Genomic DNA, 26,645 nt, shown 5'->3' on the forward strand with positions numbered 1-26,645 from the left:
ACCCAACCATAGTACACATTACAAATATATGTATATAAAAGAAAAAGGGTTACCCACGGGATAAGGTGTCTGCCACAATGTTCTCCGCCCCCTTCTTATGGCAGATCACCAGGTTGAATCCTTGCACAAGCAGGGCCCACCGCATCAACCGCTGGTTGCGGTTGTACATTGTGGAGAGGAAGACCAATGGGTTGTGGTCTGTATAGACCGTCACAGGTAGAGAGCTGGAACCTATGTATACTTCCAAGTGCTGCAGTGCGAGCAGCATGGCCAGCGTCGCCTTCTCAATGGTGGAGTAGTTCATTTGGTGCTGCTTTGCAGATAAATAGCACACAGGATGAGTCAAACCATCATCACTATCTTGCATCAGCACTGCTCCTGCACCAACACCGCTCGTGTCCACCTCCAGCTTAAATGGGAGACTGAGGTTATGTGCCGCTAAAACTGGAGCGCTGCAGAGCAAGGAAGGCATTTGCACAATCCTCTTCCCGCACAAAAGGTGTTGCGGGACTACACAGGCCCTGTTTGCACTTGGTCACTTGTAACTGTTTTGGGGGATTGGATCGCGAGAACGGAGCTCGAAGCATCTGTTCGCACTTAGCATTAACATGCGTCTCGAGCGTGCCATTTGTGATCGCATTACACCCCCACCCCTGTAGAACCTATGCAAATGCAACATGCGTCATTTCTGTTTTTAACCACTAGGGGCAGTAAAGCGCAAAACCACGGCTAGTTTTACCTGGAAGCGAATAAGAATCAACTTCCTTGACTTGTTTGCAGACTATATCAAGTCATTCATTTTAATTCTACTGCAGCTCGTATGGATCCGAACGAGGAGTAACGACTGGTGGGACAGAGTGGTGACGACTTTATTTTCGGATCAACAGTGGCTGGCAAATTTTCGGATGCAACGTCGCACATTTAATCTCATATGTGGGAAACAGCGACCGCTGCTCCACTGACAAAATACGCTCATGCGGAATGAAATTTATTAGCATCCTAATAAAAGAGTCTAACAAAAATTTTGTTTCTTGTTTGTAACTTTATAATGACGACACCGGGAGGTGGGGCGCCGACCAAGTACGTACACGGGAGAGGTGAGTGGAGTAGGCGGTCGTTAATGTGGACTGAGCTCGCATTCTGTTCGCACGTCCGTGACGAATGCGATTTTATGCGAAGCGACTACCCAAACCACCTCCTCGAGGTTGTTTGGGTATTTGGATGACAAAATGGATTTGGACTGTTTGCACTTGGTTACTTTGTGTGTTTTTTGCCGATCGTAATACGAAAAACGCATGAAATGACCAAGTGCAAACAGGGCCACAGTCTGGTCAGGGGTGCTACAACTACCGAAAGTTCCTACAGAAACAACGGTAATAGCTAGCTATCCCGAGGAAACGCCTGAGCTCACGCCTGGTGGTGGGGGCAGGATAGGCTACAATGGCCTCAACTTTAGCACTCACAGGCCAACCCGTTTCCCCAAATAGGTAACTGTGGCCTTACCAAATTCACATTTGGCCAGATTCAGGGTAAGTGGGGCTGCTGCAAGACGCTGGAAAACAGTGTGCAAGCTATCAAGATGGTCCTTCCATACTCGGGAGTACACTACAACATCGTCAAGATTACAATTTTTCACTTCACCCAAGATTAAATTCATAAGCTGCTGGAAAGTGGCAGGGGCATTCCTCATGCCAAAAGCCATTACAGTGTACTGTGCAAAATGATCAGGTGTGACAAATGCTGAAATCTCCAGTTTGCTAATAAACACCGCAGAGCTGATACTGTCAATACAATCCTCCATTTGTGGTAATGGAAAAGAGTCGGGCACAGTAACTGCATTAACTTCTTTAAAATCTGTACAAAAACGTGGCGTACCATCTGCCTTAGGTGTCAGCAAGCATGGGGAACTCCATGAGCTTTTTTTCCTAGGCTCGGCCAGGCCATTCTCGAGCAAGTAACTTACTACGATCTTCATCTGCACTCTTTTGTTAACAGGACAACGGTATGCATGCTGTTTAATAGGCTTAGCACCACCAACATCAATTGTCGTGCTTTAGTACGTTAGTACAAGATGGTACATCACCGAACAGGGAGAGATAAGAATGGAGTAAGCTGACCACGTCATCTCGTTTCTCTGCGGAGAGATGACACAAATGGGAGTCCATCTTAGACAGAAACTCAGAGTTGGACAGCCTATCACATTGTTGACCAACAGAGGGCAGTGTCAGATCGTCGTCACAACTGGACGGCACGCAAACCAACGAAGGAGTTAGAACCTCAGAGGTAGAAGCCTTTTTTTTTTAACCTGCTCTTCCGGGGCAGCTTCTCTGGAATGATACAACTAACATATTAACACGACAGAGCCTCTTTTTCCTTCTACGTTCAGGTGTTTGGATGACATAGTCTGTCTCAGATAATCTGTGGTCTACCACGTAGGGACCAGCAAAACGAGCAGTGCGTGCAGAACCAGGCGAGGGCAGCAAAACCAACACCTCATCACCGGGTTGGAACTGCTTTTTGGTCAAACGGTTTCTTCATGCTCCCCTGAGAAAAAGAGATGCTGTGGCCAGCATGGACGCACTCTGCAATTTGTCTTTACACTGAACAATAAAATCATTTAAACTAGTGGTGGACGGTGATCCGGACATGAACTGATCCTTCAACTAGGGGTGCAACGGTTTCATATCTTGGTGTACAATTATAGTCTGAGAAAAAAAACGCGATTTTACGGTTTTACGATTAATATTATAGACATAAAAAAAAATCACATCAGCATTCTTTGAAAATATGTTTTATTACTTGTTACGACCGGCTCGGGATGTTAGGAGAGGAAGATAGTAACATAAAAACCCTCTCGAGATCCGTAGATGTAAAAGGTTAAAATAGGCTTTATTATCCTAAACAAAAAGAACGAGGTAAAACCACAACTAAGGGAGACCAAAATGGTGCTGTTAAATCAATAAACGAAGATAACAACAAGAGACTCTTCAAAACCGAGAGCTGTCTACTTAGAACATAAGTTGCAAAAGGGAGAAAAGAAAACCTTGCTATCTAATTTACCAAACCAAAATACAAGAACAGCACATCTAAACCTCACAAACTCTAACACAAATTGCACTCAAAATCAAAGTTAACTTAAAGCTCAAAGATAAATAAGATAACAAAACTCTAGCCCTTGGCCTCTCAACTGTCGCTTTCTCTAAGGATCCTTTTCCAAATTTATGGTGCACTTTTCCGAGGCGTACTGGTAGTTCAGTAGAGTTCAGTTGCCCCGAAGTGTCGACAGGTTGTGGCATAAGTAGCTGGCTGTCCCGTGATTGGATGCGTGTGGTTGGTGGGATGGTAGCCTGCAGGCAGAGTTGAAGGCTGAAAGCGGAACAGAGAGCACCAATCAAAAACTGACGGGACCGCCAGCGGGGCAAGCGGGCGCGAATGGTGTTCTGGCACCGGCACACCTAAATTAACATAAAATAAAAGGATAGTGATAGGCTTTACACGATGACCGATCAGTGAGTTTAAATAAACCGATCACTGATCCGATCACGTGAGGAGCAATATTTAAATTACTTATTTATGTCGGGGGGGCGTCCACGAAATATACGGGACAAAGTGAAATGCGTCCCGTATCAGTTCATTAGGGGACATGTTTTTTAGTTGCCAAATATGGGACGATCGTGTATTTTACGGTAGTAGACCACAGACGGAAATCAAATGAGGTTTTGTCATTTTCCCTAAAAAACGGGACAAATTCTGTCGCGGGAGAGATTTTATTTTTCCCGGGACTGGTGGTGAAAAAAGAGAACAATTCTGGGAAAAACGGGACGGGTGACAACCCTATTAGCATCCGTTTCGGAGTTTGCTTTTCTTTTTCTTTCTCCGCGCTGCGTTTCTTGAACTCGACATGCTCCTCCGTGTGTATCTTTTCCAAGTGCCTGATTAAATTTGTCGTGTTGAAATTTTTTGCCGATGTTCCCCCGCGAAGTACTGTAGCGTTGCATATATTGCAGATAGCTTGTGCTATGCCCAATCTCCGACATGTTTGTTTGTGTCGCCCATGGATGTTGCTGTCGTGAAGAGTCAAAGAAACTTTATTGTCCGTCACATAGCGACAGTACTCAAAACAGGAAGACGCACAAAGACGAAAATGAAGTTTTTTGAATCATGAATCATTAGCTCTCGGATACAAACAAATTAGGCTTGGGCGATAAATCGATTACGATAATAATCGCGATTAAAAACTCCACGATTACGATGATAAATGCATGAGCTGTTATTTCGATAACCCAACCAATCCCACAGGAGAGAAACAAGCGCGTGCTAAATGAACAGCCAATCCTAGCAGAGAAACAACGGCGTGCCTCCTTCCCTCCACCCGCCTCCTCTCGCTCGCAACAACTCAGATGGGAGACACACACAGCCGTCCGCTAAAGCTAGTTATAGGAACATGTAGAAATGAGTAGCGAGGAGCAGAAGTCGAGGGAAGTGAAGAAACTGTCCAAAATGTGCCTGAGAACTGTCCCCTGACACTGAGGGTGAGGAGATATCTGAAAACATCCAGCAGGATGAAATAGTGGCGAAGAAAGGCAATACCAGTTCGGTGATTTGGAATTGGTTCGGCTACCTCAGGTCCGACAAAGTACAGGCTAACGCTAAGTGCAAATTATGTCAGAGAACAGTCCCAAGCAAAACGGGAAACACCACAAACCTCTTTCAACATCTCAAGAAGTACCACGATAAAGAATGGTATGAAAGCCAGTTTACGTTTTCATGCTAGCCTCCCCGCAGGTAATGCTAAAAACAACGCACTGCTGCAAGAGCCCAGAGGGAGTGTGCTGCGTGATACTCCCGCTAGCACTAGCAGTAGCCTAGCTAGCGACAGTGCTAAGCAAACAGTTGCTCGTCAAACAACAATACAGTCAGCCTTTAACGCAGCTACCCCGTACAAGGAAAAAAAAAATCGACGCAGTACAGAAACATAACCAGAGCAGTGACGTGCAATATTGTACTGTCTGTCTGTACCTCTTTTTATTTTTGTTTTTATTTTATTTAATCAGTTCAGTACACTACCTCTAAAATGTTCCAGAGATGTTAAAAACAAGACACATAATCCTCAACATTTTATTTCAGTACATCTAAGATGTAAAAAATAATACAAATGTCTTGGTTCTGTCGGGTTGTTGTTGAATGTTTTGTATTGTCATACATTCTAACAATAAATATATAAAAAAATAATCCTTCTGGTTTCTTTGCGGTCCAAGGAGAATACTAATATTAAAACTATTATTGATTAAAAAAAAAAAAGAAATAAAAAAAGAAATTCATATCGTGATAATTATCGACATCGAGCAATATAAGAAAACATATCGGGATAAAAAAAAATTGCCATATCGCCCAGGCCTAAAACAAATAAACATGTCCATGCTGTGAAACTACTTTGGAGAAAATGAGACACATGAAAAAAGTTTCAACATGACCATGACGTCATTGATCGGAGATTTATGACATGACGGCCGATCACGATCATTTCAAAAAATGCCAAATATCGGCCGATCCGATATAGCCGATATGATCGGTGTAAAGCCTAGACAGTGAACGGCACAGCGGGAGAAGGCGAGACGGCCGGTGGCCGTAACATTGCTTTTCCCCCACATTGTCTAACAGTTGCTGCATTTTCAAAGGCAAATAGTGCAGTACCCAAAACAGTCTAAAATAATGACTAAGAATACAAAGTCTGACTGTATGATGGGATTTCCCTTTAGAACAGCAAAACATTAACGTCCTTCTTGTAGCCAAAATGCTCCTAAACCGCCGACCTCAGACGTTTTTTTTGGTGGAAAGAGGTCGTTTTCGTTCGGTCTATCTGCCTGCTCTGCAACGTCTGCCATTAGCTCTATTCTAACGTAGCCACCATGTTTAGCTAGCTGAGCTCCCACAACAACAAGAAACGTGTGTGTGTGTGTTGTGGTACGCCCGCTAAATGGGCCGTGCGGAAACAAAGCGAGAGAGAGACAAAGGGAACGTCCCGGCTTAATTTTGCGCCGCACGGGAGTTTAAACTGCCGGACTGTTGTGAGCTGTTTTGCTGAACGTCTGCGGTTAAATTAACCGCGACGTTTAAAACCGCGGTTAATAGTAAAACCCGTTAACCGCTGCACCCCTTCCTTCAACACCTTCAGAGGACCACAGACATTCTGACCAAACGCAAGTTCAGCTGGGCTAAACCCTAGGGACTCCTGTTTCACATCCCGTATGGCAAACAGGACAAATGGTACTCCCACGTCCCACTCTTTCCCAGTGTCATAACAGTACTTCCTAAGCATAGACTTCAGAGTCTGATGCCACCGTTCCAGAGTCCCTTGTGACTCTGGGTGGTATGCACTGGCGACAGAATGTGTGACGCCTAGAGTCTGTAGAGCATGTCTGAATGATCTGGATAGGAAGTTAGTTCCTTGGTTGGTCTGAACCATTTTTGGAACACTGAAAGTTGTAAAAAACTTAATTAGTGCTTTTGTAATGGCGGGTGCTGTAATTTTCCGCAGAGGAATCGCCTCAGGGAAACGGGTGGACATGCACATTACAGTAAGCAAATAGTGGTTACATGCTTTTGTCCTCGGTAACGGACCAACACAATCCACGATGACATGCTCAAACGGTTCTCCAACAGCATGAATTGGACGAATTGGGGCTAGAGAAACAACTTGGTTTGGGTTACCTACCACCTGGCAGGTACGGTAAGTCCTGCAGAAATGGACAACATCACCTTTTAAACCAGGCCAGAAGAAATGTCACGCGGTCATAGGTCTCGGTCACACCCAGATGACCAGACCAACCGGATGTTCATGAGCCAACCTTAATACATGCTGTTGACACTCAACAGGGACAACTATTTGATATATCGTGCTCCAGTCCTCACCGGCACCATTAGCTGTTGGGTCGGGATGAGCGGCCCACCTGCGCATCAACAAACCGCCATCTAAAACAAATGACTGTTTTTGACCACTCTTTAGTCCATCAGGAACTGCAGAAAAACACTTATTTAAGGACCGATCAGATTTTTGACCACTTATCAGTGAGTCACGAGTCAGTGGGAGGGGCAGTAGGAGCCTCAGCTTCAATATGATCAGGTTCAACCACAGAGCAGCTCACAGGCCTATCAACAGGGGGCAAACTGTCAGCAGTCAGAGCAGAAAAAATGTCAGGATGTTTTTCGGCGAGCTCATCATGCTCAAAACTGGTGATAGGAACCTCAACAACCTCTGGGGTTGGATGACCCTTACCTCCTGCAATATCATTCCTCATGATAAAGTCTATTCCATCAATAGGGAAGCGGGGGAGAACTGCGACTGGGAAGAAGCCAGATAGCAGTCTAGATTTCACAAGGACACAATGAAGAGGTGCAGGTACACAACCCATTTAGATACTGCTCACCATTGTACTTGTGTACTGTTTACGATTTCACGCAGCGCAGTCAGCGATCAGATGACCAGTTTTGTGACAATAAAAACATTGCCTCTCAACAGTGGGACTTAGACGGGGAATGTTGCCAACCACCGGCTGCGTGTCGCTGACTTTCTGTTGACTGTCACAAGGGAGGGGCTCACGCCTTGGAAACACATTCCTTTGGGTTAAGACAAACTCATCGGCCAGAGTTGCAGCCTGTTGCAAAGTGTTGACTTTCTGTTCATTTAAGTAAACAACGGTTCACTCTGGAATACAATTTTTAAACTCCTCCACCAACATGAGTTCACACACCGAGCTCAAGCTGTCAGCCTTGCAAGCCATGCACCAACGGTCAAAGAGAACCTCCTTCTCCCTGGCAAAGTCCACGGAAGTCTGATTACTATTTTTTTTTAAGGTTTCTAAAACGTTGCCGGTACGCCTCAGGCACAAGCTCATATACATGCCAAATATTGTTTTTCACCTTGTCGTAGACCAAACCATCCTCCACAGAAAGATCAGAACATGCTTCCTGAGCTTTACCTGTCAATCTGCACTGCAAGAGAATGGCCCACGCGTCTTTTGGCCATTTAAGCGCTGCAGCAATGCGCTCAAATGCAGGAAAATATGACTCGACCTCAGACTCATGAAAAGCGGGAACCAAGGAAATGTGTTTGGTGACATCAAAAGCAACACCAGAATTGGACAATGTTACCGGCACCCTAGTGGGAAGACGGACATTAGCACCCAGCTCCAACTGTCGCATCCTTACGGCTGTGTCTGCCTCCAACTTCTTCAGCTCTATCTCTCTACGAAGCTGAAACTTGCGCTCCCTCTCCTCCTTCTCCAACTGGAGACGAGCCAAACGAACCTTTAACCTAGCCTCCAGCCTTGAACCAAGGGAGGTCTTGACAGAGTGTGGAACAAACTGCGACAAGGTAAATGGCGCTACCTCCTCCCTATCACTGTGGGCAGAAGGAGTGCTGCTGGGACAGCTAACAGGCGATGGTTTAGCCGACTCCCTCACCAGAGGAGTTGCGGCGCCGGAACCCGCACCCGGAACAGACAACCCGCCACTGTGAGCAGCAGCAGCGGCTGAACCAGGAGGTTCAACCACTGTGGATGTTTGGAGAATGCCTTTCGCCACTAAATAGTCCAACAAAGTGGCTCTCAGTTCTTTCTTAAAGAGAGACGAAGCAACAGAAACGCCATAGTGTCCCGCTATCTCATACAGCTCTGACTTCCTACACTTATAAAATTGGGCTAATGTAGGATTAGCCACAAACACAGACAGACATGTTAACTGGCTACCTTTGTTTACCCGCATCTGTAGTTGTCCTAGTGTTACGGACTAGACAGGTCTAGGGATTGTACATGAAGCTAGTCCTAACCTGGAGTGTGTTAGCAGATGAAACCCCCCCAAAGAAACAAGGGAACAGAAACGAAAAGGACTGGTTCACCAGGAGAAAACTGAGTGAGGGGGGGTCAGCTTACCGGTGTAGCAAGGTGGCTGAGGTGGTTGGCGCGACTGCGAGTCACTGCTCCGGCGTGCGACGAGCCCCGTCCGGTGTTGATGTTCAGATTTTTATCAAAAATAGATCCAGGACAGGTTAACAGGGAAAGTCAGTAGTCGTGGCGTGGGTCGTAGGGTCTCGTTCGGCAGCGTCGTTTTCACTTTCCCCCACCTGAGTCTGATTGCATTCATTCATAACCCTGGTGCGTACGCCTCCATGATATAGCCACGCCCACAACTGAGCCACACCTCCTCCTCCCCCGGAAACCTAAACATAACATAAAACACTTGACTCTTAACAAAGAGCGAACCCTTGAGCTTCGCACCAACCCCAAACACCAGTAAAACATATTGTATACTTTGCCGTAGATTCAATTTGAGGCACAACTACGGATTGCTGTTTGTGCTGTCAACAGTGCACTACTATCTGCGCCCACCCTGCCCCGCCGCCATTTTAAATGCCTCAAAACCAGCAATAGACTTTGTCCTGTTTTTTAATGAGGTGTGTGTGTGTGTGTGTCTATTTAGTCTGTTCTTACATTTTCTGTCATTTGTGTAAAGTACTATGTTTCAGCTGTAGTTGTTTTTAAAGAGCCATGTAAATAAAGAAGGTTTAGTTATACCCTGGGCACACACACACACACACACACACACACACACACACACACACACACACACACACACACACACACACACACACACACACACACACACACACACACACACACACACACACACACACACACACACACACACACACACACACACACACACACACACACACACACACACACACACACACACACTCCCATTTGAAAAGATGAAGAAGTCCGTGATGCTTATCATGGGTACACTTCAATGTAATTAAAAAAAAAATAAATCCAGGAAATTACATCGTATGATTTTCAAATAATTTATTTGCATCAAGCTGCAGAAAATAGGTATTTGATCAATAACAAAAGTTCATAGTCTCCAACAGAGTTCTATAAGAAGTGGGTACTGACAATGGGGGGGGGGGGGCACCTGCACTTGTGATCAGTGCCGGCCCCAGCCGTTTTGGTGCCCTAGGCGAGATTTTGATTTTGCGCCCTCCCGTGTCACATGCACATACAGCAAACATTCAAACAATAATAACAGCCATATGACAGACCTGAAAGGTTTAATTGCTGATCAAACACACACCTAACATATAAATAAGAACAAAAGTGTAGAAGTGGTTGTGATGGCAACTTCTCTCGTCCTCTCTTTATGGGAAATTAAAGTCAGATTTCACCTAATAAGGTCCTCTGCTGACTAATTCAGTCCTTACTGTCTCGGACAGAGCTGACCAGTCAGCAGGATCAACAGGGGCTTTCTTGATGGACTCAAGTACATCTGTATATGTTAAAGCTGATGGAGTGTCCTCAGGCTGTTGAATCCAAACAGCAAATGCTACGGAAGTGTCTCCACGGTGTCTATGGAAGTGTATAAAGGTTTGGTCATCACCTCTGTGTGTAGACAAATGGATAAAAACATTCTAGATGAACAGGCCAGGAACAGTTGCATGTGTAATTAATGTGATTAGTGTGAATATTTCACAGAATTATACCCAAAATGTGTTTGAATTTGGCCACACTGACATTAAGAACTTGACTACTGTAACATACAATTACAGAACTCACCTGCTTGAAGCTGTGTCTCAGCCGTGCTGCTGCTTGTGGCCTGACTTGTAGCTGTATTTAAACATACAGTACATGCACACTGTTAAAATACTACATTTAGTCTGTACTTCCTATGAAGTAGGTATCGAAACTAACCTTTTTTTTTTTTTACTAGGACCTACAATTACTATGACAATATAGTAAAAACAGTATTAACCACAACAATAACAATTATAATGACAACATACGTAGCAGTGATATCAGAGACCACAAACAATTGGCTAAACTTACATTCTATAGTGAGTGTGAGTGAAGGTTCCTCTGCAGCAGCTTCCAGAGGCCTCTGCAAGTATTTTCTCAGTGTGTCTGTACAGATGTAACAGCAGAGTAGATTTATCTATTATTGTACACATGTAACGGAGTAGATTTAACTATTACTTTAAAGATGGAACAGCAGCAGGGGACTTGATTTGTTTAACATAAATTATCATCTTGTTGCGATTATGCATTCCTAAAATTAACGAGGTTACACAATAATTTTATCGTTACAGCAGCTACACACAACAGTAGCATTACCAGTTAACTTTTCTTAATTTACATTTAGCTCGCATTTTTAATTTCAGAAAAGACGACATACCTCTATACTGCGACCTCTTTTCCGCCTCCTCTTTTCTTCTTTTTTATTTCATTTTATTTTAAAGGCAGAGCACGATGAAAGGGCGCCTGTCGGGGCTCTACATTATAACAATTGTAACAGTCGGTTGTTTTACGTTCTCCCCGGTTTGTTCTGTTTGTTGTTTGTGTCATATACGGTAGTTAGATGCGCTTGCGCTTATATTGGATTCTTGACGGTAACCGGAGAAGGGAAGCCGGAAAAGCGCTATCACGCACATGTTGAGTGTCCTTATTCATTACCTGCCGTGTGTTCAATTAAAACCTCCAGAAAAGATATCAAGCCTCCTTCGCCATCATTTTACATGGTCTCAGAAGTAAACCAGAGTTATGGCAAAGTTCAACCCACCGACGGACTTTCCATTCGACAAGCCTGCAGAATGGCCAGATTGGAAGCAACGCTTCATGAGGTACCGAACTGCCACTAAGCTCAATAAAGAGGACGGCGACGTGGAAGTGAGCTGTCTGATATACGCCATGGCAAGCGAGTCTGAGAACATCTACCGGTCCTTTACGTTCGCCGAAGATAGGCACAGAAATGACTTCGACAAAGTGTTTGAAAAGTTTGACGAGTATTTCGTGCCGAGGAGGAATGTAATACACGAACGTGCATGCTTCCATCAGCGCGTGCAGAGGACCGGAGAGAAAGCGGAGACCTTCATCAGGGCTTTGTACAAACTTTCGGAACATTGCAAATTCGCCGTAGAGCATATAGAGTAGCAACTGCCGTACTTCCTGGGGGCTGTGAGTAAAGCAGACGGGTCATCAGAGCAGTGGTCTGTCCAGCTACTGGTGGGCTCTACACCAGTAGAGTTCAAGACCGACACAGGAGCAGATGTGAGTGTCATTAGCGAACATACCTACCACCCACTAATCCCAAAAGGTCCACTACAGCCTTCTGAAATTCCACTGGATAGCCCTGGAGGCGAGCTGCAGTGTCTTGGAAAGACACAGAGCACAGTGACATACAAGGGAAAGACTCACCCACTTACTGCATACGTCGTCAGGGGTCACGCTGTAAACGACCTTCTCAGCAGGCCGATGTCCGTAAAAATGAATTTAGTAAAGAGAGTGGACGAAGCAGTGTGCAACAGAGGGCATGTGCAAGCATATGGTGAGCATGGGACATTAAAGACCAAACCAGTAAAAATACAGCTGAAAGAAAATGCTCAGCCGTTTGCTGTACACCCAGCACGACATGTACCACTCCCTATGCTGCAGAAGGTAAAATATGAGCTCCAAAGAATGGAGGAAAACGGCATCATTGAAAGAGTGACACAACCCACCGACTGGTGTGCCCCAATGGTGTGGGTCCTGAAGAAAAGCACAGGCAGAGCCCGCGTCTGTGTCGACCTCAAAAAGCTGAACGAGGCTGTAAAAAGAGCATTACATTCTGCCTATCACTGAAGAAATCACAGCGAAGCTGAGTGGGGCGACAGTGTTCTCTTCACTTGATGCGGCCAGCGGCTTCTTCCAAATACCGTTGCAACCAGACAGCTGCAAACTCACAACCTTCATCACACCGTTTGGCAGGTTCATGTTTAAGCGGCTGCCATTCGGCATCACCAGCGCACCTGAAATCTTCCAGAGGAAGATGATGGAGACACTGCAAGGGCTGGAGGGTGTCGAAGTTTTCATGGACGACATTCTGGTTTATGGGGCCACTGTGGAGGAGCACGACAGCCGCCTGGAAAGAGTGATGCAGCGCATCGAGACAGCAGGTCTGAAGTTGAACCGCGAGAAGTGTTCCATTAGGCAGAGCCAGCTGCGGTTCCTGGGACACCTCATCGACCGGTCAGGGATCCGGCCGGACCCTGACAAAGTGGAGGCTATTCGGCAGCTGTCACCACCAACCGATGTGCGGGAGCTGAAAAGGGTACTGGGGATGGTGAACTATCTTGGGAGATACACCCCCAACCTTTCAACAGTGGGACAGCCGCTGTATGAGCTCCTGAAAAGTAAAAGCGCATGGACATGGAGTCACACACAACAAGCAGCCTTCGAAAACATTAAGGAGCTGTTAACAACTGCGCCGGTCCTTGCATACTACGACTTGAGAAAACCCACTGCTGTATCAGCCGATGCAAGTAGTTATGGACTTGGGGGGGGTTCTCCTTCAGCTCCATGGAGAACAATGGAAACCTGTGGCACACTACTCCAGGCGCCTCACCGAAGCTGAAACCCACTATGCCCAAATTGAAAAAGAGGGGCTAGCTGGCGTGTGGGCATGTGAGAAATTCGACAGATACCTCAGTGGCCTGGAGCAGTTCAAGCTGATAACAGATCACAAGCCACTTGTGCCCCTTATCAACAATCGCAGCCTGGACAACGTACCTCTACGATGCCAGGGCCTTCTCATGAGGCTCATGAGATTCAACCCAGTAGCGGAGTACGCTCCAGGAAAGACTAATTGTTGCCGACACCCTGTCACGCAGTCCACTGGCCAATACGTGTACAGAGAGTGACACACATAGCGAAGTTGCATGCTATGTGGCTAGCGTAGTGGAAGGAATCCCTGCGTCTGCAAGTAAAATGGATGAGATCAAAATGGCGACTGCAGACGATGCTCAGCTGCAGCCTGTTGCGAAGCTCATCAAGACGGGTTGGCCTGAACACCTCAGCAGTGTGCCCTTGGATGCAAAGGAATACATCCAGGTAAAATCTGAGCTATCAGAGCACAACGGCCTCATTCTAAGAGGAAGCAGGATTGTGGTGCCAAAGTCCTTGAGAGGTGAGATACTTCTGAAAATCCATGAAGGTCACCAGGGTCTTTTAAAATGTAGGGAAAGAGCCTCTTCATCGGTATGGTGGCCTGGACTCTCTACTGAGCTGAATAAGCTTGTGTCTTCATGTCAGGTGTGTCAGGAACTGAAACGAACACAGCAAAAGGAGCCTCTCATTTCAACACCGCTTCCAGAGCGTCCTTGGAAAAGAATCGCAATGGACCTCTGTGAGTATAACCACCACAATTACTTGGTGATTTCAGACTATTACTCCAGGTTCCTTGAAATACTGCACCTACCTTCAACGACTACCACACAAGTCATCCTGAAACTCAAATCAGTTTTTGCCAGATTTGGCATTCCAGGCGAGGTGGTGAGTGACAATGGACCCCAGTTCGCAAGCATGGAGTTCCAGAGGTTTGCCAAGCAAATTGGCTTCAAGCACTGCACATCAAGCCCTCACCATCCACAAGGCAACGGACGCGCTGAGAGGGCCGTGCAAACGGCAAAGAAAATCCTGAAGCAGGAAGACCCTCTAGTGGCTCTGATGAGTTATAGAGCTACTCCCTGCTCTACCACAGGCTACAGCCCAGCCAAGCTAGGGGAAATTCGCAGACAGCGGAAGGAAAGCTGTTTTCATGTTCAAGTTGTTGGTGTCGATTTATGCTGATGTGTATGATATGCAACTGTGAAACAGTCACACCTTTATTTCAGAGTCTTTCAAGTGTGACGATGAGCAGAGTTGATATGCCTAATTTTATGTTATGGTTAATTTCATTTAATGTATAGTAGGTGAGGTCAGAACAGCCATTTTCAGTTACATGATGTTTTGATGTTATTGACATAACACAAAAAGGGGGAGATGTCATATACGGTACTTAGATGCGCTTGCGCTTATATTGGGTTCTTGACGGTAACCGGAGAAGGGAAGACGGAAACGCGCTATCACGCACATGTTGAGTGTCCTTATTCGTTACCTGCCGTGTGTTCAATTAAAACCTCCAGAAAAGATATCAAGCCTCCTTCGCCATCATTTTACAGTTTGTTTTCGTCGTTAGCCGAGTGAACGTTGCCATAAAGCGGAACAAATGATGTGTCGGCTGACTCAAGTTACAACACGATAGGCGTTGGCTTTTTTTTCCCAGATGAAAGAAATTGCGTTTTTGAAAGAAAAAGAAAACAGACTCACCATCGTCCGCAGTTCAGCCTGGGCTGATGTGGCCGTGTCCAGGGCGCTCTCCCTCCCTTGGCTCGCTGGCCTCTCGGCGTCCATGTCGTCGAACCATTTCCAAATTGTTTGCCCTGCCCCACTTCGCCCATTGGCATCTTTTATTTTTCTGTAGTCACTTTTCTTTTCTTTTTCTTCTTCTCTGCATTGTTTCGGCGTCCTTGTGTACCCTTGCAACTCCATTTGCCGAACTGCCCCGTCCAGTTCCCGCTGGAATTTTTTTCTTCCGCTACAATTGACAAAAAAAGTCTGGACCTCGGAATTTGTCCGCGCTCTGCCATCTTCAAAAAACGCGCGCTACCCACTACAACCGCCAAAAAGAAATAGCGGTTGGGTTTTCGCGGAGAGTCGCTCTCACCTTTCGTCAGAAAATATGAGCCAATCAGTGCCCTGCTCGTCGCTACGTCATCGCTAATCTCGCCTCGTCTCGTTTGAGCGATTGTGGTACCAAAACAGCACCCCCTACAACCGTATAGCGGCCACTGTTGATCCGAAAAAGTCATCACCACTCTGTCCCACCAGTCGTTACTCCTCGTTCGGATCCATACGAGCTGCAGTAGAATTAAAACGAGTGACTTGATATAGTCCGCAAACAGGAAGTTGATTCTTATTCGCTTTCAAGTGAAACTAGCCGTAGTTTTGCGCTTTACTGCCCCTAGTGGTTAAAAACAAAAAAACAAAAAACCTAGCACTTACCTCTTCAAACGGAAATTAGTTGCAGCAGGTTTGGTGAATGTTGCCCGTGAAGGCAATACATCGTAATTGGCTGAGGCCAGATGTGGGCGTGTTGTACGGAAGTTGTTGAGTGAAAGTGGCGCATGGTATGGAGAAGACGTTATGGAGAGAGGTTGTTCTCATGCAGTTCTAGTGTGGCTGCAGCCTGCAGCCCATAGTTGCCTGTGGAACTCTGCCAAATACTGTTGATCAGAGAAACTGCCGAAAGTCTCTCGCTGTGTCTTGGGTGGGAATATTACACTATTATTTAATTTCATTTTTTCGTTGTTTTCATTTTCGGCTTGGAGCGGCGCCCCCTCCGGCAGGTGACGTCCTAGGCGACCGCCGAGTTCGCCTATGCCCAGAGCCGGGGATGCCTGTGATCAACCAGGTGCAGTGGTTATATACTGTATATATGTAACGGTGTTATTAAATTTTATTTTTAGTTTGTTTTGTATTTGATGTATTTTATTTTGAAGTTAGCGCTTTGCATTCTGGGCTATCAAGAAGCCCATAAAACAGGTGAGACGGTCTCCTCCCTCCTGAGACAGAAATTAATAAAATAAGTCGAGCTATGCCTCATGTAACCGTGTTTGAGTGGCTAAATGTGTGCTCGTGTCTTTCATTTATTTTTTTTTTAAAGCAAGGTTCGTTTTTATTTTTATTATTAAAAAAAACAAACACGATTAGCATGCTAGCTAGCAGCACACGTGCTGTGAGCACAGCTCTCATAGGAGCACGTTGTCTCTGTGCAGGAGGTGACCAGCTTTGACTGAGCGAGTTGTGGTTTGTGGCCCATTGTGTTACAGGTATGTTGTGTGTAACTTGAAGAATATTAATTCTTGGTTTTGCAGTGTATAAAAATGGAGCTTTAGAGAATGAATGTTATGTAGCTATTATTTAAATGGCTGAATATAATTTTCTGTATTTTCATATTTTGTTTTAAAGGAAAATGTATTTTATTTTTAGTGTTATTTGTATTGTAAAAAGAAAACCACTATACGATCACTACCTCAGTACAGAGGAAGCCCATGAAACAGGAGGTGACCAGCTTTGACTGAGCGAGTTGTGGTTTGTGTCCCATTCTGTTACAGAATAAACCCACACTCTGCTGCTCCACACCTGACTTCTGCAAGTGTTCTGAAACAGCAAGCAGGACAGAATAGGAGAGGTCACATGTATAAGGGTAAGAATCATTTTTGAATGAGAGGAGTCTGATACTGTAAGACACAGCAACAAAAAGCAAGCGACAGAAGATTAAAAAAAAAAAAAAAAAGGGAACAATGGACCCTAAGCAAGTAAGACATCAGGCTTTACAAAGTCCATAATTCGTTCCCAAAGAATTTGAACAAACGCAGTGACACACGATCAAGTGGAGAGCTTCCAATTTTGTTCTCAAGGGTAACCCCTATTTTACACCAGAAGCGTCAGCAGAGCGTCCGCGTCAACGCAGTGAAACGCGGCCACTAAAGTCAATGAGCAGGTTTACGCCAGGCGCAGAGCGTCCGCGTTTCAGAAGCGTCCCAGAAGCAGTAAAACGCAACCCGCTGGAAAAAAACGCCAGAATTTATTCTTTGACGCTTGCCGCGTCGCGCCTGCGTCAATCGCAGCAGGTAGGATCATTCAGACAGGAAGTCAATGGTGAGAAAATTTCTTCATAACACACAATGTGCTGGATTTTGTATTTATAAGTGCTGTACTTTACTGTGAAACATCAACGTGACGCATCGGCTTCAACGCTGTTCAGGTCGGCCGTCAAACAAAAACAGATTTCACTTTGAATCTCAAACTATGATGAACAAAATGCATCTATACTTTAAATACCTGCATTTTGTATGATGCCAGCAGTTTGCTTCAGTATTATTTTTCTTTTTTACACACATCGATACTTGGAGACACTGTTGGGACGGTGTCTCCAAGTATCAATGTTTTGTTTCATTGTTGTTTTCTCTAAAAACACGCGGAAACTACCTGGGTTGTCGCGCGATCTTGCAATCCTCGCGTGAACCGATCGAGACGCTGCGCGAGACGTTCTGCTCGTAAAACGCGTCCTGTGTGAGAGGGTGCTTGAGCGTCAGCAGAGTGTCAACGCGGTCGCTCTGCTGACGTTCTGCAGACGCTTCTGGTGTAAAACAGGGGTAAGTATGAAACTAATGTAAGCTTCGATGTTTAAAGTGGAAAGATGTTTCTCTCTAAACTTGTGATCAATTAGATGGAATTCTTCATTATATCTCCCGAAGAAAACCAAGAGAGCACATTGCTAAAGTGGTGCTCTCTGCCTCTTAGGCAGATGATTTCTTTTTTTTTTTTTTTTTTTTAAAGAATTCCACTGCAGCAGCATTGGGGCACATTGTGGTGTTGAAAAAACCCACAATGCCATCATAAGTCGGTACTACTGGCCTGGCATGCAAGCTGACGTCAGGAAATGGGTATGTAAGATTGCTAATCTTTACTGAATTAATTATGTCACGAAAAATAAAAATTGATCAAGTAGTCACACCTACTTAGAAATCCTACGTAGATGTAATCAATGTGCATCAATGCTTTGCTTTTCTAGATTGCACAGTGTCCAGACTGCCAGGCCAAACGTGCGACTCTCAAAGAGAGAACACAGTGCACGCCTATTACTGTAAGCTTGACAGCACAACTGCACCAATAACAACATCACTCTATAGCAACCCTTGTCTAACAATTTATTTCTTTAAGGTACAAGAACCATTTGAATTGGTCGGGATGGACCTGATGCGCCTGACCGTGACAGAGGACGGTAATCAATACATTTGTGTAATGGTTGATTATTTTACCAAATAGGCAGAAGCCGACCCTCTGAAGAGTAAGTCAGCAGAAGAGGTCACTAGTTGTCTTCTTAAATGCATATACACATTTGGTGTAGCTCAGAGACTGCTAACAGAGCAGGGGACAGAGTTCAAAAATAAGGTGAGAACCAAACTGTCCATTGCGATATTCCTGTGCTTTATATAATGCACTTTCTGTTCATTTGTTAACAGCTAAATCGAAACCTGTGCGAAAAACTGGAAATCAAGAGGAGCTTTTGCTCTCCGTAATATCCCCAAACAAATGGCTTGGTGGAAAAACTTAATGGCACCATTCAGAGGTGAGTTACTTACTTTTCACACATTTTCTACGTTGAAACAAGTGACTTCATGAAACTTTCTTTTCAGGTCTTTAAACATTCTCTGTAAATCCAAGCCAACATCCTGGGACAAATTTTTGGACCCAAACATGTTCGGACTGAGAACCCCCCCCCCAAAAAAACTGACTAATAAACACAGTCCCTATTTTTTTAATGTTTGGTAGAGAGGCCAAATACCCTTCAGAGAATGAATGTGCGGTAAGAACAAAATTTAACTTTCAAAAAATTGTGCTGACTACAGAGCATACATTTGATATTTAATGTCTGTTACATTTAAGGTTACCCACGAGAAGGTTGAAAGCCTTCTTGAAAATGAGGACCCATTTGAGGGACTAAAAAACCTTGAAGAAACATACCAGGAAGTTCAAAATCTTTTTGAAAAATGCAAAAAAAAATAAATAATAAAAATTTGAACAGAAAAAACTTGAAAAAGGTCAAGATGTGACATTTTGTGTTGGCGACAAAGTTAAAATAAAAAAAAACATCAGACAAGAACGGCAAAAAGGGGGAAAAATGGCCCCAGACATGTTGGGCCCATTCATTGTGACCAAGATTGAAGTAAACTTAAAAGGAGAAAACATTGACCAGTTGGAGCACTACATTGAACGGAGGAGAGAATTCCTGCAAAGTGCTGCATGTCCAACTCCAGGTGATGCTACAGGTCTCATTCTACTCAGTATGATTTGTCACTATATTAAAGTAGATTTCTGCAGCATATCTGTACCTCATAAAATGTTGCCACTTTTCAGCTGTAAATGACATTTTTAAAGCCAAGGCTGAAGTCATTTGGGCAAGGCACGGCCCTTATAAGCTTTTTACCGCAGACTTTTAAAACCTTGGCTCCATCCAAAGAGCTTGTCAGTGAGGTGAGGTCGTCAAGCTCTTCATGAGATTGTTGTTGAACGCGACACAAGTAATTTTTTCCTCTTCGTCGTGTCCAGGTTTTAAATAGTTTTTTACACTTTTTGTCAAAACAAATTTCTGAAAAAAGATTTGTAATTGATTCATTTGCAATGACAGAAATTTGGAAAGGCACTGGTGAAAAAATGAAAAAGGTAAGCTTCACAATTTATAAGTTGATTGCTTAAGTCTGGCTTCTTGACCACTGAAATCATGGTTGCTTGCAGTTCAACATCTTGGAGTGGGACTGTTTAAATGGAGCAGTCTGTGAAAATAACCACTGGCTGCTAGTGGTAAGTGTACAATGTTTTGATATGAAGAATTGTATTGTGGCATAAAGTATACTTTATAGTCCGCTTCCTGCAAAAGGTTCTGTATCCAAGAGAGTCGCGAGCCATTTTTGTTTGATCCCTTTGGTGCCATAGACAAACAGCTAAACAAGTGCAGGGACTCAACAAGGTTGGCCAATCTCTGTTTATTTATTTTTTTTACACAAATGGCAAAATAATACATTAATTAATACACACTTGCATATGTCTTTTGCTTTAGAGCCTTTTTAAGAATGCACTTTTTAAATATTTCCCGATGGAACTATCAACCTGTTCGACACCCCACCCAGAAGGATTCAACATCTTATGGAGTTATAATTTGCAAAGTAAGTTTTACAGGATGTGATCAGCTTACTTTTGTTTCCTGTAAGATTTCAGAGTTGCTCCTAAGAGGTGAGCCGCTAAATTTTTCAACGGAGCCATCTGCAATTGCAGAAATGCTCAGTCAAATAGCCCAGACCCTTTTGGACAACTCTGGTAAGTTGACTGTGTATGAGTAGTCTTAAGGCTTTTGGTATTTGCTGTTATGTTTTGGTGTACGTTACACAGACAATTTGGCACAACTTTGCCGCAATGAGGACAGTGGGCACATGGACTCCCCAGTTATCCAATGGGTAAGAATTTAGAAATAATTCACAAGAAATAATGTCTCACATGCTTTTTTTTTTTCTTTTTTTTTTTTATTATTATTTCAGATCCAGTGTGTCCCATTGTGGTTCCATTGGGAATGTGTAGACAAGCCGGAGTTGGAGAATGATTTTTTTGTGCCCACTTTGTGATTAACTCTTATTTGATTCGATCAAAATAAGAAGTACCCACTTCTTATAGAGCTCTGTTGGAGACTATAAACTTTTGTTATTGATCAAATACCTATTTTCTGCATACTAAAACACTAAACAATGATGATTAAATTACAAACAATGAAAACAACTAAACTATGCAAAATATACATAACTTAATTTAACCTACAAAACAAAATGTGACTGCCGTAACAATAATCTACTAAAAGTAATAAAGTCTAAACTAAACCCTTAGACCCCCCCCCCCAAGGAAGCTGCAGCCACTTGGTTCCGCCTAATTGACAGCTTCCTGTATAAAGCTGCTGCTCTTCCTGGGCCGACCCCTTTGGCTGTGTCTCAATTCAGGTTCTGCACCCTTGAGACAGAGTGTCCTCCGTCGGAAGAAAGCGTTCTTCGACTTTCCAGCCTAGAAGGACGGACCAAACCCCGCCTCCCCGGTAACCACCCGGGACGGTCTAGCCTTCGGTGTATTTCCTCGTTTCGTCACCGCCGTTCCCTCCGGCTGGCAAACCCCGGAAGTGACGTTTTTATAGTATCAAGCTAACCATTGGTTCGCCATCTAACGATGCCGTTGGATGATCAAATAAATAAAATCCTACGTTAAAAACTGGATACTTTATGTGAAACTTCAATATTTAGATTTATATGTCGTGTCTTAACCAGTACATGCCGCTAATTTCAGCTGACTTCCCAGGATCCCATGATGCTTTGCAGCAGCACGCAAAGCATCATGGGATACCCAAGTGCGCGAAGGATAGTGCGGTGTATCCTTGGAATCGGCTAAAACTAGTGCGTATTTCCGAGGGTGCATTTTGAGCGTCCTAAGCACCCTCGGGAATTGGGACAAGCCTTTGCGCAGTGCTATGACGCAACTTCCTTTCAAAATGCGCACTTCAAGGGCGCAGCACCTGAATTGAGACACAGCCTAAATTCCAGTGTTATGGCTGGAGCCGTATTGTGGGTGGGTGTGTGGGACCTCACTCTCTCTCTCTGCAGCTTCCATCAATTTACCTGCACAGGTGTGGCGAATGTGTAATTGAGCTGGCACTGCATTAAAAGGCTGCAAGAAGAGGACGTCTCTCCCGCCCGCTCTCCAACGGATTGCAGCTGTAGACTTGTGTGTCAGTGTGTCGTGCTTCGCAGGAGAGGAGCTGCTTCCTGATTGTTGATTAGCTGACCAGCTGTTTGATTACCTTTGAGTAATCTTTTGTTTTTCTCGTTGACAAAGTTCCCCCTTTTTTGTTAGCAATAAATTATCTTATTTGCCCATTCGCAGACCATCACTGCCTTATTCCCTCCCCTACGCCCAGTAATTTATTTTGTTCTTACCGTCCACCACCCTAGACTTAAGTGGGAACGTAACAGTTGGGGGCTCGTCCGGGATCTTTCCTTTGCTCCTCCGGAGAAGGGAAAAACTTTAGGGACGGGATCGTTTTCGGCAGCGGAGAAGTTTGTTTTGTTCGTCGCCTCAGCAGCGGTGAGTATTGTTGTTGTTTGCCTGTACATCCAGACCTCCTATTGTTGTGTACACTTTCCTCAGTTAGTTAGGAGTGTCCAGCTGTACTGTACAGTCCTTCCATCGGACACTCATTTTTTATTTTTAGGGCTGTCAGTTTAACGCGTTAATTAGATTAATTAATTACATTGCAAATTAAAGCGTTATAAAATGTATCGCAATTAATTATGAGCAGCAATTTTATGTGCAAGCATTTCAAATTTGGCCCATTGAATGACCCATAGGCTACTTGGCAGTGGCATGTCACTTCCCAACTGTGTCGCTAGTCAGACAAAGCAGGGAGACTCAAATAGTTATTTATTTAACTGTATTTGTATTATATTTTGGAATAATGCACCTGACCTAATTGGTTTGCTGGGATGTGTTCCGAATTTTATTGAGTTTCATTTATGAAGCACACTTCAAATCTTCTCTTCTGAGTGTATTCAGTTGATTAGTCACGCGCTACAATTTTGTACTGTCCTAGAATTCGAATTCTTTATTTGGGGAACTTTAGCAGATATGAGATTAAAATGCGATTAATTAGATTAATTAATTATAAATCCTGCAATTAATTAGATAAATTTTTTTGATCGTCTGACAGCACTAGTTATTTTGCCTTTTTTGTTTTCGGGGTGAATCCCGGGTGGAGATTTCGCGCTCGCTCGCAAACACTCACTGGTCACACAGCAGTCATAAGGTGTACCTGACAAAAGTGGCTGCTGAGTTTACATCTCTTTTCAAAATAAGAAAAATTAAAACCAAAGTAAGAGTCTTGGTCATTTTACTTTTGTTTGCTCTGCTTTTCAGAAAGTTTCCACAAAAGCTTGCAGTGCTGGAGCCAACCTTCCCCTTGATGATGTCACAGAGTGCACCTATACCACTCCCTGGTCAATGAGCACACTCCCCACTTTACCACTTCCATACATTTGGAGGATACAAGTAAAAAAACAAACATTTTCAGCCAACAACCAAAGCAAGGCTGTAAACAGAGGGCAAAATACGCCGTTTCACACTTCACGTCTCCCAGATCATAAGTCCCAAACTATTTATTTAATTATTTATTTACTTATTTGTTTATTACGTCCACTAATTAAGATTGTGAGGTGAGCAAAGCATGAATCCATGTATGGGTGCCATGCACAGCAAAGCCTTCATTTACCGAGTGCTGAGGTGCATCCATGCGTTCATTCATCAGGGGAGACTTACGAGAAACGAACAGCGATGTCTGTGTTGGGTTTAAATGGTCTGGAAGGAAAACAAGTGCCTCGAATCCTAAAGACCCGACATGCGTGTGCGTTCACTCACTCGCTTTCAAAAAAAAAAAAAAAAAAAGAGAGACTGTCTATGCCAGCAGCCAGCAGCAGGAACTGACTGAGTCACCAAATGCTACTGGGGACTGACTGTGAACCCTGTGGCTTCAGATCAACGGCCAACTTGTGGCTGTGACCAACAGCGTGACGTGGTAGAAGCTCGGCACACAGCAGTAATTACAGGCAGGCTGGTGAGCCAGGTAGTTTGTCTCTTCAGCCCTTTGAACATGGTGTTCGTATTGAATATGGCATTGAATATGGCTATTTCATATTTTTCCTACACAAATGGAATGTGGCCACAATAGAAATGCACAATCTTTACAAATTGGTCGATTAGATCCCAAGTACTGGGTTTAAGTTTAAACCCATTTCTCGTTACCAGCTATGATGCTGATGTGTGTAAAGTTTCAACAGATACAATTTGCCGATTACAAATATACAAACTTGACAAACATTACAAACTGGGAGTTTCTGTTAAAACGTGTCACTGGATGGAGGTCAACCCGAAGCAATTCCAGTTTCAACCACCTGAAGATCAATGTAACTGATGGTTGCGTTATGTGTGTGTGCGTGTGTGTCCAGGCTTTCATTAAGTGCTGAAACTGCTCTTGAAGGGCATCAGAGTGAGACTTCAGATCTAATCTTTCTCACCTGATCAATATTCAATTTAATATCTGGAAGTGTGTAAGTAGCGCCGGCTGACTGCGTCTCCTCTGTCACTCAACAGTTAACTCAGAGGGGCAGTGGAAGCCCTTCATGTGGTCTGACCACAAGCGGATACTTTTTTGTTGCATCCCAAGGACATGTTGCACTTTGTAAGTGAAAAAAAAAAAGCAGGAGTGAGTAGAATTGTTGAATGTAAAGTTGACTTAAAAAGAACATTGTGGAATTTTGAAAAGCAGGAATTAATTGCATGTGTTAGCATGCAATTAATTCATTGGATTCAATTGAGTCCTTTTTTTTTTTTAGATTAGTCCTGGTTGATTTATGTGCTATAGGAAATAATTTGTCCACTTCTCCTGCACGATGCCCATTTTCTGTCTATTTAAGTCTGACCAATGGCCAGTGTGATGACCTGTTCAGTAGGATCATGGCCACGATGTCTTAGATGGACACTGACTGCAGATGCTCACTCCCAACTGCAGAATTGCCTGTTCATCTGCAACGTCATACCACACAACTAGAGTTATTTTAGGTGTTTTGTTGACCGCGTTGACCGCGAGTGTCTTGGGCATTTGCATCCAAGAATGTTGCTCTAAGGTCACTGGAGAAGAAGTAGCCTCATCGCTAAATCAATAGATCAATAGATAGATGGGATTTGAGGATTGTGTTGAGAAAACGGCTTGTGATTTTAGATAAGAGACGTTAATGTTGCATTTTTGCCTAGATGAAAAGTGTGATGGAGTTAAAGAGGGAAATTATCTGAATGTTTTTTGAAGTTGAGGGAGATTTAATCACATCAAAATATTTTCTTTATGCTGTTTATCCTGTTGACGTACATGTATTTAGTTGCATTTCACAGTAAATCTTAGGCTTGAGTTAAAGTTAATCTTTACACCACCTTGGTTGTATAATTACAGTCATATATTTCAATCATATTTTATATGAATGCAGAATGGCATTTGCCTTCAAAAGTTGTCCACTCCAGGTGGAGCCAGTCACTGCTTTCTTGCAACAGGTGACTTGGTGACCTGCACACACGTTGGTGCCGGCGCTCACTGTGCAGGACTCATAAATAACGCAGGATGAGACAGAAGGCTGCTATTAAATATACACCAGCTGAAATGTATCGCCACGTCGCTAATGAGTTCGTATGAATATTTAATCCATTTGCGCACAGGTTCAGACGGCAGGCGTTCATTTGTTGGGCTGACTGCCCCTGTGTGAAGTTCCTGATTCGGACCAGTGTGCTTGGGTTAGGGGTGGGGGGTTGGGTGGGGAGGGGGTTTAGGGGTCTTACGCAGCCTCTGGAGATTCTCTGCCTCCGATGCAGATCCCGCTGATGAGCAAACAGTGGCGGGGTAGGGCCCGAGGCGAAGGTCAGACTGTCAGCAGAAATTCACAATCACTTACCAGCTCTGCAGTCTGTGTCGCCCCCACAGGGGGAACAGACCCCGGTAGCAGGAAGGCGACTGATCAGCTTTCTCTTCCTTCAGGGTGCCAACACGTTTCGCTGCTGCACTGACTCACCACGTTATGGAAAAAAAGCAAAGGACATGGAATTCTCTCAAGGGTTTTAGATATCATTGCAGGAATTAAATGGAAGAAGGAAAAGACCTCCTTTTTGTCTTGTGAGTAGGTACACTACCTTTAATGATCAGTGTTTTGAGATCCGGTGAGCAGCAAGCGTAAAGAAATTTAAAGTGAAACTCATCAAATACACAATCCAATAACTTCAAAAATGCTCTTGTGGACAAGGTGTGAACTACATATTATGGAGGGTATGAAATAATAATGCAACATCATGAGACTGAGTTGTTATCGAGGGAAATGCATATAGCTGGAACTACATTCCACGCACACCTGCTGGGCAGAGTGATTTCAAATATTAGGTCCTGTCCACACGGGAAGGTTTTTTGGTGGAAACGGTAAAGTATTGAACCGTTACGACGTTTCGTCCACACGGCAACGGCGTTTTGGGTCCTCCGAGACGGTATTTTTTGAAAACGGGTCCCAGAGTGGTAAAATCTGACAACGCCGTTTCGCCGTTGTCACATTGTTGCCGCCT

The 26,645-nt window shown here is 44.1% G+C and overlaps 2 long non-coding RNA genes across 2 annotated transcripts; both read left to right on the plus strand.

Annotated features, from left to right (window-relative positions):
- Positions 1–18,946: 18,946 nt before the first annotated feature.
- Positions 18,947–19,186, plus strand: LOC142895591 (uncharacterized). The gene is made up of 2 exons (XR_012928229.1): positions 18,947–19,041; positions 19,109–19,186. It is a non-coding gene; the product is annotated as an uncharacterized LOC142895591 (long non-coding RNA).
- Positions 19,187–20,501: 1,315 nt separating this feature from the next.
- Positions 20,502–20,939, plus strand: LOC142894953 (uncharacterized). Its single transcript, XR_012928144.1, has 3 exons — positions 20,502–20,635; positions 20,681–20,786; positions 20,859–20,939. It is a non-coding gene; the product is annotated as an uncharacterized LOC142894953 (long non-coding RNA).
- Positions 20,940–26,645: the final 5,706 nt, after the last annotated feature.

This window comes from Nelusetta ayraudi, unplaced genomic scaffold (genome assembly GCF_046127955.1).
Source record: "Nelusetta ayraudi isolate G7.1 ecotype Tasmania unplaced genomic scaffold, CSIRO-AGI_Nayr_v1 ptg000048l, whole genome shotgun sequence".
Lineage (NCBI taxonomy): Eukaryota > Metazoa > Chordata > Actinopteri > Tetraodontiformes > Monacanthidae > Nelusetta > Nelusetta ayraudi.